Source organism: Monomorium pharaonis, chromosome 9, assembly GCF_013373865.1.
Source record: "Monomorium pharaonis isolate MP-MQ-018 chromosome 9, ASM1337386v2, whole genome shotgun sequence".
Taxonomy (NCBI): domain Eukaryota; kingdom Metazoa; phylum Arthropoda; class Insecta; order Hymenoptera; family Formicidae; genus Monomorium; species Monomorium pharaonis.
The window spans coordinates 11,218,528-11,233,609 of NC_050475.1; the positions used below are offsets into that span (position 1 = coordinate 11,218,528).

The window sequence follows — 15,082 nt, forward strand, 5'->3', positions numbered from 1 at the left end:
ACAGTAATAAACGAACACAGTAATAAACGGACACAGTAATAAATGAACACAGTAACAAACGGACACAGACCAAATGCGCACATTGCACATGCGCACGGACCAAACGCAATCCATGTACATTGCAAGCAGAGTAAAGTTCACATAGGTTAGCGACTTGGACGGGGTGAGTGCGAAAGAGAAGTCTCTTACCCCCCCCCCGTGTGTATGTGTGTGTGTGTTTGTGTGTGCGTGTGCGTGCAAAGCATTCACTGCATCATGGGTTTGCGACTTTCCGTGTGTGCATTTGGTCCGTGCGCATGTGCAGTGTGCGCATTTGGTCTGTGTCCGTTTGTTACTGTGTCCGTTTATTACTGTGTCCGTTTATTACTGTGTCCGTTTGTTACTGTGTCCGTTTATTACTGTGTCCGTTTATTACTGTGTCCGTTTGTTACTGTGTCCGTTTATTACTGTGTCCGTTTGGTCTGTGTCCATTTGTTACTGTGTCCGTTTCACTCAGCCTGCTATGTCCGTTCATTACTGTGCGCATCTGGGACTCACTCGCTCAACGGGGCCTTGTTATTCTGTACCACTTATTGTTAAATATATTTCTTATTTTTATTGTTAAATGGTAGTGGTCTGAATAGTTCTCTTGCCTTCCCGATTCCATCCGCTCGCGCCGAACCTCCCTCTCTGCCATTTTAGGGCTGAGCAGCTGGATATCGGAACCGCCGACGCCCGGTCGCCTACGAGGCTTATTCTTTTCGTGATTCGGTCGATCAAAGTGTAATCTCCCACGCATTGAAAAAAGAGTGGTACGCTTAACGTACCTGGCGCCCAATCGAATAGGTTTTGGTGTCGGAAACCTTACGAGAACGATCGCCCCGACACCCGGGCGGCTGAGGGCTGCGATCAGGGACGACGCGAAGTTGGCCGTCGCTCGCGAGCACGGTTACAGTACTTTAAGTAACCAGTCTCTACATACTCATGAAACATTTTTTTTTTAATATTCATGTTAATTATGAATCCAAGGAATCCTGTTTTTGCTTTTGTTGTCGTTATTGAAGGTCCATTTATTTCTAACTTTAAGTTTGAAAAATAGTCTATGGCTTCTGTAAAAAAATCTAAAACTTTTGTAACGTTACTTAGACTTAATGGTTTTTTAAAATGATTTAAAAATGTACTTCTCGAATTTAGACAATCAAATACATTATTACACATTCATAAAAACTTGGCAGTTGCAGCGCAGCCTATAAAGTCAGGATGTTCATCATGTAGTATTTGCTCTAATGCTATTGCACAACTTTCACTGAGCATTTGAGCAGCTAGTTTAACATTCATTTTGTTTTTTCTCCATTGCAAATGTTTGTTGTTTATTTGTTGTTTTATTTGCTAGATGAAAACACAGCCTGCATTCTAAAATTGTACTAACTTAATAATAAATTTATAATTAATTTCATTTTTGTTTGCATCATACAATATGCGCTTTGATCCAAATGTATTTCTTATTAATTTTAGCATATGTGCAGCATCTAGAAATATCAAAATATTGTATCCTTCTGTTGGATGTTTAAAGAAGGCTTTGTTATTAAAGACGTGTTCTTCAAATTGTTTGCACATAGAGATGTTTGCTGAAAGTCTCTCAAAGGTAAGTGCAATAATTTTTATGCCAGATCGTGTTACAAATTCTATAACATGCTTTGTAATATTGGCTTTTTCTTCAGCCGTTAACCCAGCCACAAAAAAGTAGGCCACGGGTATCTTCCACCGCTCATTAAGGCAGGTTATAAGATATACTAAATGCTTTTTTTGCTATAGGTTCTTCCGAATCTTCTACAACGATCCCATGATCGACGTATCCAAAATATCTGCTTTTGGTATGATTCCACTCGACCTGCTGTCGAATACGCATCTCATCCATAGTTAAACAAATGTATAATTTTTTTTCGCCAACAGCTTCACATTTTCTTTTTAATATTTCCACGACTTCTTCAGTTAAACCAGGTGTAACGACCGTTTTCGCGCGGAGATTTTAGTTCGTCGGAAAAAGGTTAGGGCGAAAAAGGCTCAGAGACAGCAGAAATGCCCCGGATAACTGGACGATACAATTTATTGCTTCTATTATAATACAAAGAGGTTTGCGGATATTTACAACGCGAGGGAATTATATACAGTGGTTGGGGCTATGTACAATGATGTTTTCGGCGATCAGCAACCGCGCGCGTGACAGCCAGCCGATCAGCTGTCTGGTACGGTGGGATGTCTGCGGCGCGCGGTGAGGTGGGCGGCACGTGTAGCGAGCCCAACGTTCGGGCTTGGTGGCCGGCGGGCGCGCGGTGCGGAAGCGGGTGTCTCGCGTCCCGAGGTTTTCTATGAATTGCTGCGGTAATTCTCCGAATCGCGTCTTGGTTTTATGGAACAGCGTCGGCCCCGAGTACTCTCGGGGGGAGACGGAGAACACTCCGTGCCGTTTACCGGGCCGTGAGGATGCGGTCGGGAAGGATCCCTGCTAGCTGCCGAGAGCTCTCGGCGGAGACAGAGCACGCTCTACCCCCGTTGTCTGCTTAGCGAGGAAGGAAGTAAGGCGAGCTAGGCCGAGAACTCTCTGCGATGACGGAGAACATTCCACCGTTTTTCTGGCTCGTAGGGTTTGTCTTCTCGTCGGAACGTGTCGGACGGGATAACGAGAAGTGATCTTTGTCGCTGCCGGGCGGCTTTATATATGATCCCCGGCAGCGACTCGGGAGTCTTCGGGACTCCTCGGCCTCCTCTCGGTTACATCTCCGGGATGCTGGTTCGAGAGGAGGGAGGCGAAGCGCCTCCGAGATGCGCGTCATCTCGGTGGCGTGGAGTGCTTATGGGCGCGCTTTGCCCGTTCCTTGGCCCGTTTCTTGGCCCGGCGGATGGTCGGCCGGGCCTCGCGGTCGCTGTTAGCCGCTTAGGAACGCGGTTCGTTACACAGGGAATCCTTTAGTACAACTGTACCATGTTCGAATGGTTGACGGACGGAAACCGGTAGTTTATTTTGAAAAACTTGACGAATGTAATTGTAAGCTTTGGGACTATAAAAGTTAACGGTTAAAGCAAATGCTCTTAACTGAGGTGGATACTTCCCTTTTACCTTTCCTTGCTCTATTTGTCTTATTATTGAACAATCATCTGTAACAGCCTATAATTGAATACCATTAAAAAAAACTTATTTTTATGTACAATATACAGCAGCAAAAACATTTATTGTATAACTGAAAGAATATGCAAATGTACACTGCAATGCAAATTATTATTTATTAATTATTAGTATTATATTATAATTATTGTTACAATTTTATGATTAAAGTTATGCAATTACAGTTATTTATAATTATTAAACAATTACATAAAAATGTATTTACAATTTTTGTAAGGCATTGGCAATTATTTAACACAATTCCATACTTATAAATAACTTTGTAAATTGAATATAAAAGTAATAAATTTATTGGGTCTCAATGATAAAATAAAGAATTACAATTTGGGTAATTGCACTCGCAATTGCCTACATTACGGCTATTGGTGCGCTTAAAAGCTATAAGAGCTATAACTTAAAAGCTATAACTTATTTTCTAATTTACAATTGTCAATTTTGATATAGGGCAGATTATTTCTGCTCTAGATACGTTTCTGCTCAGTTTTGTAAGTTAAAATGTATAATTAAATGTAATAATACATATTGCATACATAATTAGATGTTTATTTTTATAACAATGTAATGCTTGTTCGACCTTACTGGTCAGGTTTATTTCAATAACGAAACACTACATTTCGACTCCAGGTTTGGATCCTTATCGAGTGTATAAAATTATTACATTAGTTCCTGTAACACAAGCTTAAATTATGACATGTGCCAAAATATATCATCTACAAAAGATACAGTGTAAACGTTTAAAAAACAATCCAAATGCATATGTGTTGATTATTGTAGTGTTTAATTATTGAAATAAATCTGGCCAGTAAGGTCGAACAAGCATTGTTTTAATTATTCACTGGCGAAGTAAAGTATCGTTACCATGCTTATTTTTACAATCAAATTTTTCTGGCTTTGTAGAAATATTTTATGCTTTAATTTTTCAATACCTGTACAATATCCGATGAAGTCGCAGAAAGGAGACCCTTTGTACGAAGCTCACACAGTAAGTTCTGTAAACTGTCAATTTTTTTCTTTTGACAATATTGTTGTACTTTATATTTATTGATTATTTTTGTGACATGATTCCTTTAACATTTCCACCACTGTAATTAATGTCCTTGGCGACATATTTTTTATTTCTGGTGTTTTAACATCAACTGGATAGCACATTCGCTTTTTTGTGGAAGTTTCATAAATATAATCTTCAATTTGCATTTCTGTGGGAGTTTCGTTAATTTCATGAATTTCCTCTCCACAACTAACACGTTCTAACTTCACAGATAGCATATTAGATGGTTCAACATTTTCCACATCAACCATACTAAAAAAATTATATTAAAGATGTACAAATAATATATAATGAAATAAGGAACTAACAAAAGATACCAACAAATTTAATTATATAAAAATGTAATTATTAGTACCTTTCTTCCAGTACATTTGAAAATATTGGCACAGAGTTCGGTTTCAACCGACGACATGATAAACCAATTCTCTCAATGCAGTTTTCTGCAAAATATAGACTACATATGTGGCTATATTTCGTTATCGTTGCCACATCTTCTTGAATGTGACCGGAATTTAAAAGAGCTTCTTCCCACCTCTTTTGGAGAATCGAGTTTGTTGGAAATCTACTCACAAGGGAACGGACAGAACTGTCCCTCACCGATTTTAATGAGCTTTGGATATGTTGTAGAACATAAAAAAATATTAGACCCATATTTTTTTCTACCTGCGTATCTCGACGTTTAGGGGTTGAAACCACCCCTCGAAAACGACGCATTTTTTCGTTTTTTGCGAATATCTTTAAAAATATAAGGTTTATGAAAAAATGTTCTATACAAAAGTTTTATGGCATTTTATATTCTTTACAATAGTATATTTATATTTTTTAAAATTTTCAAATTTTTTAATTTATTCCACCCCCACCCTTTTTTTCAACATTTTAAAAATTTTGTAAGGACAAAAATTAAAGAGCATTAAAAGCCGAATCCATCCATATATAATAACATATGGGTTCCATCATTCTCAATTATTAGCAAAACGAGATAGTAATCTCGCGCTATAGGTGCCGCGCTAGAAGTAGTGTTGCGTTATTTCTTTAGTCGCGTCACACTCAATAACTGCCTCTTCTGCGTATATTTTTATATTAAAACATAAAAATGGATCAATTTTAATTATATAATACGCAACGTATTACACGATATAAAGCATAAATGCATATATATAACAAAATTTAAGTAGCATATAATATACGTATGTGCCTACGTACATTTTCATTGTTACAAATGCGAATATAAATTAATATGAAGCAAAATATTTTTTAACATTTAAAACTGCAAATACAATATAACGAAATATATAATATCAAGAGAAAAATATAAAACATAAACTGCAATAACTATTTGCATAATTATATTATTTACACTATATGCACGTAGCACGCTCTGATAATAAAGATAATATAAGTATATAAGTATATAATTTAATTTAATTTGAAGTTTGAAAATACATTTATACGGATGTATATATACATTTTGCATACGACACGGACAAATAACTTTAATATCAGTGTTGATGGAGGGACCGGTTGTTTTCGCGCAAGCGCATCACGTGAGGCTTCAATAAAATATCCATTAGTAATAGGAAGGAGATATTTGATCCCCATACAATTTTTTTGCAAATTTATAAAAATGTGAACACATTTCACATATTAAACACGCATGTATATTTTCTCATATTAAATAGAATAATTTATAAATATTGTATTTTATTTGATAAATACTGGTAAGATTTTTTGCAAAATTGTATGGGGACCAAACATTTTCTTCCTATTACTAATAGATACTTTAATGAAACCTCACGCCTGCGCAAGAACAACCAATTCGTCTATCACTGTTGCTAAATTTATACGTCGGTGTCGTGTGCAAGATATATGATCAAAGATCTCCTTCCTATTACTAATGGATATTTTACTGAAGCCTTACGTGATGCGCTTGCGCGAAAACAATCGGTCCCTCTATCAACACTGATATTAAAGTTATTTGTCCGTGTCGTATGCAAAATGTATATATACATCTGTATAAATGTATTTTCAAACTTCAAATTAAATTAAATTATATACTTATATACTTATATTATCTTTATTATCAGAGCGTGCTACGTGCATATAGTGTAAATGATATAATTATGCAAATAGTTATTGCAATTTATGTTTTATATTTTTCTCTTAATATTATATATTTTGTTATATTGTATTTGCAGTTTTAAATGTTAAAAAATATTTTGCTTCATATTAATTTATATTCGCATTTGTAATAATGAAAATGTACGTAGGCACATACGTATATATATGCTACTTTTGTTATATATATGCATTTATGCTTTATATTGTGTAATACGTTGCGTATTATATAATTAAGATTAATCCATTTTTGTTTTAATAAAAATATAAGCAGAAGAGGCAGTTATTGAGTGTGACGTGACTAAAGAAATAACGCAACACTATTTCTAGCGCGGCACCTATAGTGCGAGATTACTATTTCGTTTTGCTAATAATTGAGAATGATGGAACCCATATGTTATTATATATGGGTGGATTCGGCTTTTAATGCTCTTTAATTTTTGCCCTTACAAAATTTTTAAAATGTTGAAAAAAAGGGGTAGCGGTGGGATAAATTAAAAAATTTAAAATTTTTTAAGAATATAAATATACTATTGTAAAGAGTATAAAGTGCCATAAACTTTCGTATAGAACATTTTTTCATAAACCTTATATTTTCAAAGATATTCGCAAAAAACGAAAAAATGCGTTATTTTTGAGGGGTGGTTTCAACCCCTAAACGTCGAGATACGCAAATAAAAAAAATATAAGTCTAATATTTTTTTATGTTCTACAACATATCCAAAGCTCATTAAAATCGGTGAGGGACAGTTCTGTCCGTTCCCTTGTCAGTAATAATCAAATTAATACATTAATATATATTATATGTATATTATAACAATATTCAAATTTAAGAAATGTTATATGTCTAGTATATATGTATATAATTTTAACAATTACTTCATCAAATACAAAATACTCTTTTAAAATGTGACATTTCATAGGTTAGATTAGGATAACTTAATAACTTACCCAAAAAATGATAAGCGAATCTTGCTATCTTGTTTTACTTTTCGTTTATAGCTGGTTGATTTACGACCTTTAATAAAGCAATAAAACATATTGTTGTTGAGATATGCAATTTTCACTCAATAACAGAAATAAAAGTCAGTCGAAATATCAAAACGTATCAAAAGATGAACGATGAGAATGATTTATTTAGTTTCTTTTCTTATCTTTTATCATCGGGATCTTGCTTAATGTCCAATTTCTGCCACTTCACCTTTGGGCGCGCGTTTCATCTCGGTTACACAAAAACCTTTGCTGGAAGAAGTAACTGGCAGTCCACCCTTACGGAAAAAACACTCTAATTTTGAGAGTTTACACTCAAAATTGAGTGTGAATACTCGATTTTGGGAGTTTACTCCCAAATTTAGGTGTATACGCTCAAATCTTTAGTATTTACACTAAAGATTGAGTGTTTATACTCGAACATTGAGTGTGTATACCCAATGATTGAGTGTACCAAAGTTTGGATTTGAATACTGAATATTTGAAAGTATGCTGTCAACATTGGGATATGACACTCAATAAATGAGTGTATACTTCCAACATAAAATGTGAACACTGAAACGTTGAGGATGTACACTCAACATCTATCGGTTGAAGATATACACTTAATATTGAATGTGCACTCTCAAACGTTAGATTAGAAAATGTTAAATAAAAACAAAAGCAAGAAAAGCAAGTTCAACCGAGATTAAAATTAATTTGCATTGGTAGAAATGGACATAAAACGAATATCTAAAATAAACATTCAACTGTAGAGTGTTCAGCTGGCTTTGAATATTAATTTGAGTATTACTTTCAACTTGGATGTTTGCCATCTAATTGAGTATTAATTTCAGTGTTATTGTTAAATTTAGGATTAACATTGAAATTAACACTCAATTAGATGGCGAACATTCAAGTTGAAACTAATAACACTAATTAAAAGTAAATTAAAGAGCGAACACTCAAATTGAGTGTTTACACTGAATTGAGTGTTTACCCCTTGTCCCAAATTATATCAATCAACTTGAGTATTTTTTTAAGTGTTATTTTTAGTGTTTTTTCCGTAAGGGCGACGGCATGCTGAGATCGTTCGCGCTCCGAATGCCGCATTTTGGCAGGCAGTCGGTCCTAGCTATCTGTGGTGTACAGACCGCCGTCTCCGCGTATTTCATAAGTTCATTGAAATCGCGAGTATTTCCATTCTCAAGCGTCTTATAAAATCTCAAGTATCTATCACAAACATAGACCCGCTGTATCCTGCCGCGGGAGAAAATTTATAGACTATTAGTGGAGTGTAACGAAGTAAAATAAAGTTTTTTCTATGTGGATCAATTGCGATTAGCTCATCACCTATCCATATATTCTAGTACTTGTCGAACTTACGAGACACGTGCTCCTGGCTCAGCGCTGAGCCGTTCTGGCGATCTTGAGAGCGATTGGGATTGAATTTGAATCGCCGCTTGCGCGCTTATACAATTTATAATATTTATTTACTTATATAATACTAGAATTATTTGTAAAAATAATTGTAGAAATGTATTAAATTTTACATTTTGTGTAAACTACCAAATTTTGAGCTTTTTTAATTTTAATTTCGTATAAAATACTACAAATTGTATTAAAAACTATTTTCTTAGGAACTCATAAAAATTTGTAGTTTTCTGTAAATATTTGAATGTATGTACTTTTCTAGAGAATATTAAAATTTTTTTTCAGATAAGTATAGAATTCTATAGTTTTCTATAGCTCAACAACGTCCGAAAAAACTACAAAATTTCATTTTTTACATTTTTTAAATAACATTCCAGCTAACCTTAAATATTCCTGAGATATTCCGTTTGTATCCCAAAACTGCCGTATATCTGCAATGGGAAAAAAATGTTCACAGAATCATCAAATGTCCCCTAAAATATTTGGAATAGTGTATGAACGTTATATGTTATGTGCTAAGTACTGGGAAAAGATCCATGAATGAATGTTCGCACCCGAATTGATGTAACTACCGTAATCTTTACTTCACAGAAAACATACAGAGAATGGATACACGGGATCTTAACACGGCCATCTTTTTTCTTTAACTAACTCTCCTACCGGTCCTACCGATTCCGCGCGATTCTTGCACGCCGACTATGCCCTCTCTTGGCATATAAAAAATACTCTGTTATCCTAAATACCTAGATAATCTCTAACCGAGCGAAACTATAAATCTCGACATTATATGTACAGTTGATAAAGATATTCATAAAATATCTTTATCGAATATGGGGACATATTTAAAATATTCGAGAAATATTGCTACGAATAAACCGTCACGTGCATGCGCATCATGATCATGCGTGAAACGGAACGCAACCTGTGTCATGTGCATATGTACGGGAGCGGTGCACTTGCACACGGTTCAAATGGACACGGTACTTTTGGACACGATATCTTGCGTACGGTTCAAATGACCACGGTGCATTTGCACACTGTGCATTTGAACACAAAAGAAATTTTATTTAAAATTTACACCAGTTACATCCACACGTAAAATTTGACCACCGGATATTTGCACACAAAAAAATGCCACCGTTTACTTACGTAAAAGTTGAACACTGTTCAATTGCATACCGTTCAGTTGCACATCGTTTAGTTGCACACCGTTCAATTGCACACCGTTCAATCAAACGCATATTAAATATTCATACATTATGGCTGCGTTTGAAATGTGTACATGGGTTAGCGACTTGGACGGGGGAGTGGTCTTCACTTGGACACAGTACAATTGGACAGTGCAAATGGACATGGTGAAAATGGACACGGTGCAAATGGACACAAAATAATGTGCACGTTTCAAATGGACACAATTCATTTTGACACAGAAATTTTGGACACTGTAATTTTGTACACAGGAAAAATAAATTCTGGACAAATTACAATTTGGGCACGATAAAAATGTACACCGTGCAATTGGACACGTAAAATTTGTACACCGCAAACTTGTACACCGTAAACTTGTACATCGCAAACTTGTGCACCGCAAACTTGTACACCGCAAAGTCGTACACTGCAAATTTGTACACCGCAAAGTTGTACACCACAAAGTTTTGCGTGGAAAGTCGCAAACCCATGTGGTACAGAGAATGGTTTACACACACACATACACACCACACACGCACGCACACACACGCACACACACACACACACGGAGGGGTGCAAGGGAGGCCTTCGGCCCCCCTCCCGCACCCACTCCATCGCTAACCCATTTGTACATTGCAAACAAAGTAAAGATTATATTGCTATATGTATTAGCAGATTTCCAATACAATATACACGGTGTACAACTTTGCGGTGTACACGTTTGCCGTGTACATACAAATTTGCGATGTACCACTTTCCGGTGTACAAGTTTGTAGTGTACAACTTTGCATTATACAAGTTTGCGGTGTACAACTTTGCGGTGTACATACAAGTTTGCGGTGTACCACTTTCCGTTGTACAAGTTTATGGTGTACAACTTTGCGGTGTTCAAATTTTACGTTACCAATTGCACGGTGTACATATTTATCGTGTCCAAATTGTAATTTGTCCAGAATTTATTTTTCCAGTGTACAAAATTACTGTGTCCAAAATTCCTGTGTTGAAATAAACCGTGTCCATTTGAAACGTGTACATTATTTTGTGTCCATTTGCACCGTGTCGATTTGCACGTGTCCAATTGTACTGTGTCCAAGTGAATCACTCCCAGGCGGCGTGGGTGCGAAAGGGGGGCCAAAGGTCCTCCTTGCACTCCCCACCGTGTGTGTGTGTGTGTAAAGCATTCACTACACTACATGGGTTTGCGACTTAAATGATGTGCAGTTGAACGGCATGCAACTGAGCGGTGTGCAAATAAACGGTGTCTAAAAGCACCGTGTCCAAATGAATGGTGTGCAAATGATCGGTGTGCATCTTTCTGTGTGCAAATGATCAGTGCGCATCTTTCCGTGTGCAAATGATCGGTGCGCATTTCTTGGTGTGCAAATGAGTGATGGACAAGTGAGCTGTGTGCAAATAAATGGTGCGCAACTTTTACGTGTCCAAATGAACGGTGGGCATTTTTTCGTGTGAAAATATCCGGTGATCAAATTTTACGTGTGCATATAACTGGTGTACATTTTTAATAAAATTTCTTTTGTGTCCAAATGCACCGTGGCCATTTAAACCGTGCGCAAGATAGTGTCCAAATGCACTGTGTCCATTTGAACTGTATCCAAGTGAGTGCCATCCTGTGTGTACATGCAGCATGCGGGTTAGGTGCTGGGTGCCAGTTGTCTGCTTGTTTTATAGAGCCCGTAGAAGAAATCGACCGCAAAGTATTTGCAAAGTGATTCAAAGCTCAGGGATTCTTTACATCGTAGTATTCGATAGTTAAGTTCGCAATAAGATTCGGGTGTTCTCCATTTATGTGTATCTTATATAAATATATATCTATAAAACATGATGCATACATACATACGTAATACGCATACATACATACGCATACATACATACGCATATACACGTAAAAGCGGAACTTAAAGGTCCGTCTACAATGAGGAGTTTTAGGACGCAACAGTAGGTTGTAAGGAACTTACTTCCAGTTTAGAAGGTTGTTGCAGTAGCCGAAAGCGAAATGAATTATTTCAATTTCGCTACTGTCTACGGCCTACAGCATGCGTCACATCGGTCACGTCTTGCAAGTCTTGTGATTTGAGTTCGTGTTCGTCTATTAAATTCAGATTTGTTTTTCAATTAAAGAATTCGCGATGTCTGATAAAGAAATTCTAATGTTTGGTGATAATGAAAGATATGAAGAAGATGATGATGACGATTATGATGAACATAATATTTTAAAAGAAGAGTTAATGACTTAGTTTACACCGAGCACTTGGTACGCGTATCAAATAGTAAATAACTAGTAAATGTGTTTAATCATTGGCTGATCAGCTTAAATTCACTACTTGATACGCGTACCAAGTGCTCGGTGTAAACTGGAGCTATAGCTCTTGTTAAAGCAAATCCTGCTTTATATGCGAAGAATTGGAAGGAATATGCTGGCAAAGGTTTTTGTAAAGATTTAGCTTGGGAAAGCATTGGAGCTAATTTGTCAAAGAAAATGTCAGGTGAGTTGTATGTATATCGCTTGCTATGTTGTATGGCGAAGAGATTATGTTTTTAGGTTAAATTATTTCATTTATGTTTTACCCAGATAGCCACATAAAGGCAACGTGTTGTTATTTTGCTGTCACTTATTCCCTATTAATTTTATCAAACTAAAGCCAAGGTGTTTCCTTAAACTGTCTGTTGTTCTGACATCATATAAAATTCTATATTAAAATTCAACAAACTGACGGCAAGTTGTCAACATGCATGCACAATTGCTGTCAATGTGACAAGTTTATTATTCCTCAATGCAAGCATTTATAATTTTATAAACTCATGAAAGTTATTTGCTCTCCTGATGTTAACTTCGTTCCACGTTAAATTACAATGACAGCAAATTGTGGGCAAGTTCACAACATACATGCAGTGCATTAATTTGCCCGATATGCTTAATCTCGCTTGGCTATCTGGGTAATTTCTCTGATTACCAGGAAAAGATGTCGCCAAGATATGATATAATATTCGCCAACGATTTGATAGAGAAAGACGAAAAGTCCTAGCAGCTTGCAAAGGAAAATCTGGGCAAGGGACAAATCCATTGTATGTACCAAAATGGCAATTGTATAATCTCTGTTTCTTAATGGATCATATCATGCCTCGCAAGTATACATATATATATATATATATATAATTATTTACAAAGCAAATTAATTTAGTGACAATAAGTAACAATATGTATTTTGGTTCTTAGAACTGCAAGTAATTACATATCAAAGAAGAATGTTAACAAAATCACAACTGTTGAAAAAGCTGCTCTTTCCTCGACCTGTATTCAACCTTTACCATTAGCGTCACCGTCTTTGTTATCAAAAGTAACATCATCTCCGCAAGTAATATTTTTACAAGCACCGTCTTCACCAGCGTCAAAAATATCAATACCTTCGTCTTCGTCAAATGCATGGTCGAGTGATGTGGAGTCAATGATTAGTAGTAAGTAATTTGTTAACGTGCAAATGTATGTAAGATGGTATGAATAAGAAATGCAGTTTTTATCTTTTTTTTTACAAATAACAGTACATCTGTATTTTCAATCGAGAATAGCAAGGAAAAGGAAGCTTGTTTTCATACGCCACCTTCGCCCAATCTTAATGTGGAGGAATGTTCTATAACATCGTAAGGACATGTTAAAAACGATGCAAAAGATATCTGCATCCATTACAAAAATTGTTGCTGAACTTGATAATTTTGCTAAACGCAGAAAGAAAGATGATAATCTACTTATGTAAAGCATAACTAAACAATCAACAGCTCTAACTTCTTTTGTTACAAAATTAGAGAAGTCCTCTGAGAATTCAGGTAAATATAAGAAAGGTGGGCTATAATATAAGAATATAAGAAAGGTGGAATATAAATAAGGAATGTACTCAATCCTTAGCATCATTTGTGAATGATCCAATCTTGAGTGCTATTAAATATGCTCTTGAGTCTGTACCCAAAGAAAAACTCCTCGAATGTATGATAGAATTACTTCAAATTATAAAATCAAAATATGGACAATAGCCTTAGCAGATTTTCAAGTTCAAGATATAAGCTTATCTCATTTTTAATACAAACGTTTTGTTTTTATTATAATGCATATTATTAACAATAAATATTGTAACACATTAATTTTTATAACATATATATAATAAAAAAAAAGTAATTGTTTATTTTAACCAAAGATTAATAAAAAGACTGCTTAACATATAAAAAGTGATATGTAAAAGTGATATGTATTTTTTAGTGATATAATTTAGTGATATAATTTAAAGTAACAATAAAGACTGATATAAATTTTTATTTTAATTTACCTCCTGTACTTTTAAACACCATATATCTACTATGTATTACTATAAACCTGTATTATAATTGTATTAAATACTTACTATGCTTATATTAAATATATTGCTCATACATATACTTATTGTTTTTATGCCAGAGGATTGGAATACAAGTGTGATCCTCCCATTATACAAAAAAGGCGACCATGAAAAGACAGAAAATTACAGAGATATATCGTTGCTCTACTCAGCTTATAAAATCTATACAGAAATACTAAGGAGAAAATTGGAAGAAGAAACAGAAAACTTAGAAGTACTACCCCGAGAGTCAAGGAGGATTTAGGAGTGGAAGAGGAACGATGGAGAACATTTTCATATTGAACCACTTGGTGAAAAACGAAAAGCTCAAAGAGGAGAAGGTATTTGCCTTTTTTTTTAACCAAAGGTAATGGTTTTTCACAGAAGCGGAAAAGAAAAGATAGGAAAATGAATATGAAGAAATAGAGAATTAGAAGAGAGGCCTTCATTTGCGGACAGTACAATTGGACACGTTGTGACGTTGCAATTGTCCACCGTGCTATTAGACACAAAACATTGCACACCATTCAATTGCGCACCGTTCAATTGCGCACAGTTCGTTTGGACACAGTTTGATTGAACACAGTTCTATTGGACACCGTTCGATTGGACACCATTAGATTGCGCATCGTTCGATTGCGCACTGTTCAGTTGCGCACCGTTCAATTGCACACCATTTAAGTCGCAAATCAATGTGGTGCAGTGAATGCTTTACACACACACACACACGTGTGTGTGTGTGTGTGGGGCCTTCAGCCTCTTTCCCGCACCCACCCCGTCGCT

At 35.6% G+C, this 15,082-nt stretch overlaps 2 long non-coding RNA genes across 11 annotated transcripts; one reads left to right on the top strand and one right to left on the bottom strand.

Moving 5' to 3' along the window:
* Window positions 1–3,437: 3,437 nt before the first annotated feature.
* LOC118647260 lies at window positions 3,438–11,976 on the bottom strand. Of its 2 annotated transcripts, XR_004964566.1 has the most exons (5): window positions 11,894–11,976; window positions 9,112–9,160; window positions 7,278–7,344; window positions 4,567–4,651; window positions 3,438–4,463 (listed from the first exon to the last, which is right to left on the bottom strand). It is a non-coding gene; the product is annotated as an uncharacterized LOC118647260 (long non-coding RNA). The 2 variants fall into 2 exon arrangements; XR_004964565.1 differs by having other exon boundaries at window positions 3,438–4,651.
* On the top strand, window positions 11,747–14,718 carry LOC105829105. Of its 9 annotated transcripts, none has more exons than XR_004964561.1 (6): window positions 11,747–12,012; window positions 12,302–12,421; window positions 12,893–13,064; window positions 13,153–13,391; window positions 13,476–13,757; window positions 14,380–14,718. It is a non-coding gene; the product is annotated as an uncharacterized LOC105829105 (long non-coding RNA). The 9 variants fall into 9 exon arrangements; XR_004964558.1 differs by having other exon boundaries at window positions 11,926–12,205; XR_004964560.1 differs by having other exon boundaries at window positions 11,926–12,205; window positions 12,314–12,421.
* Window positions 14,719–15,082: the final 364 nt, after the last annotated feature.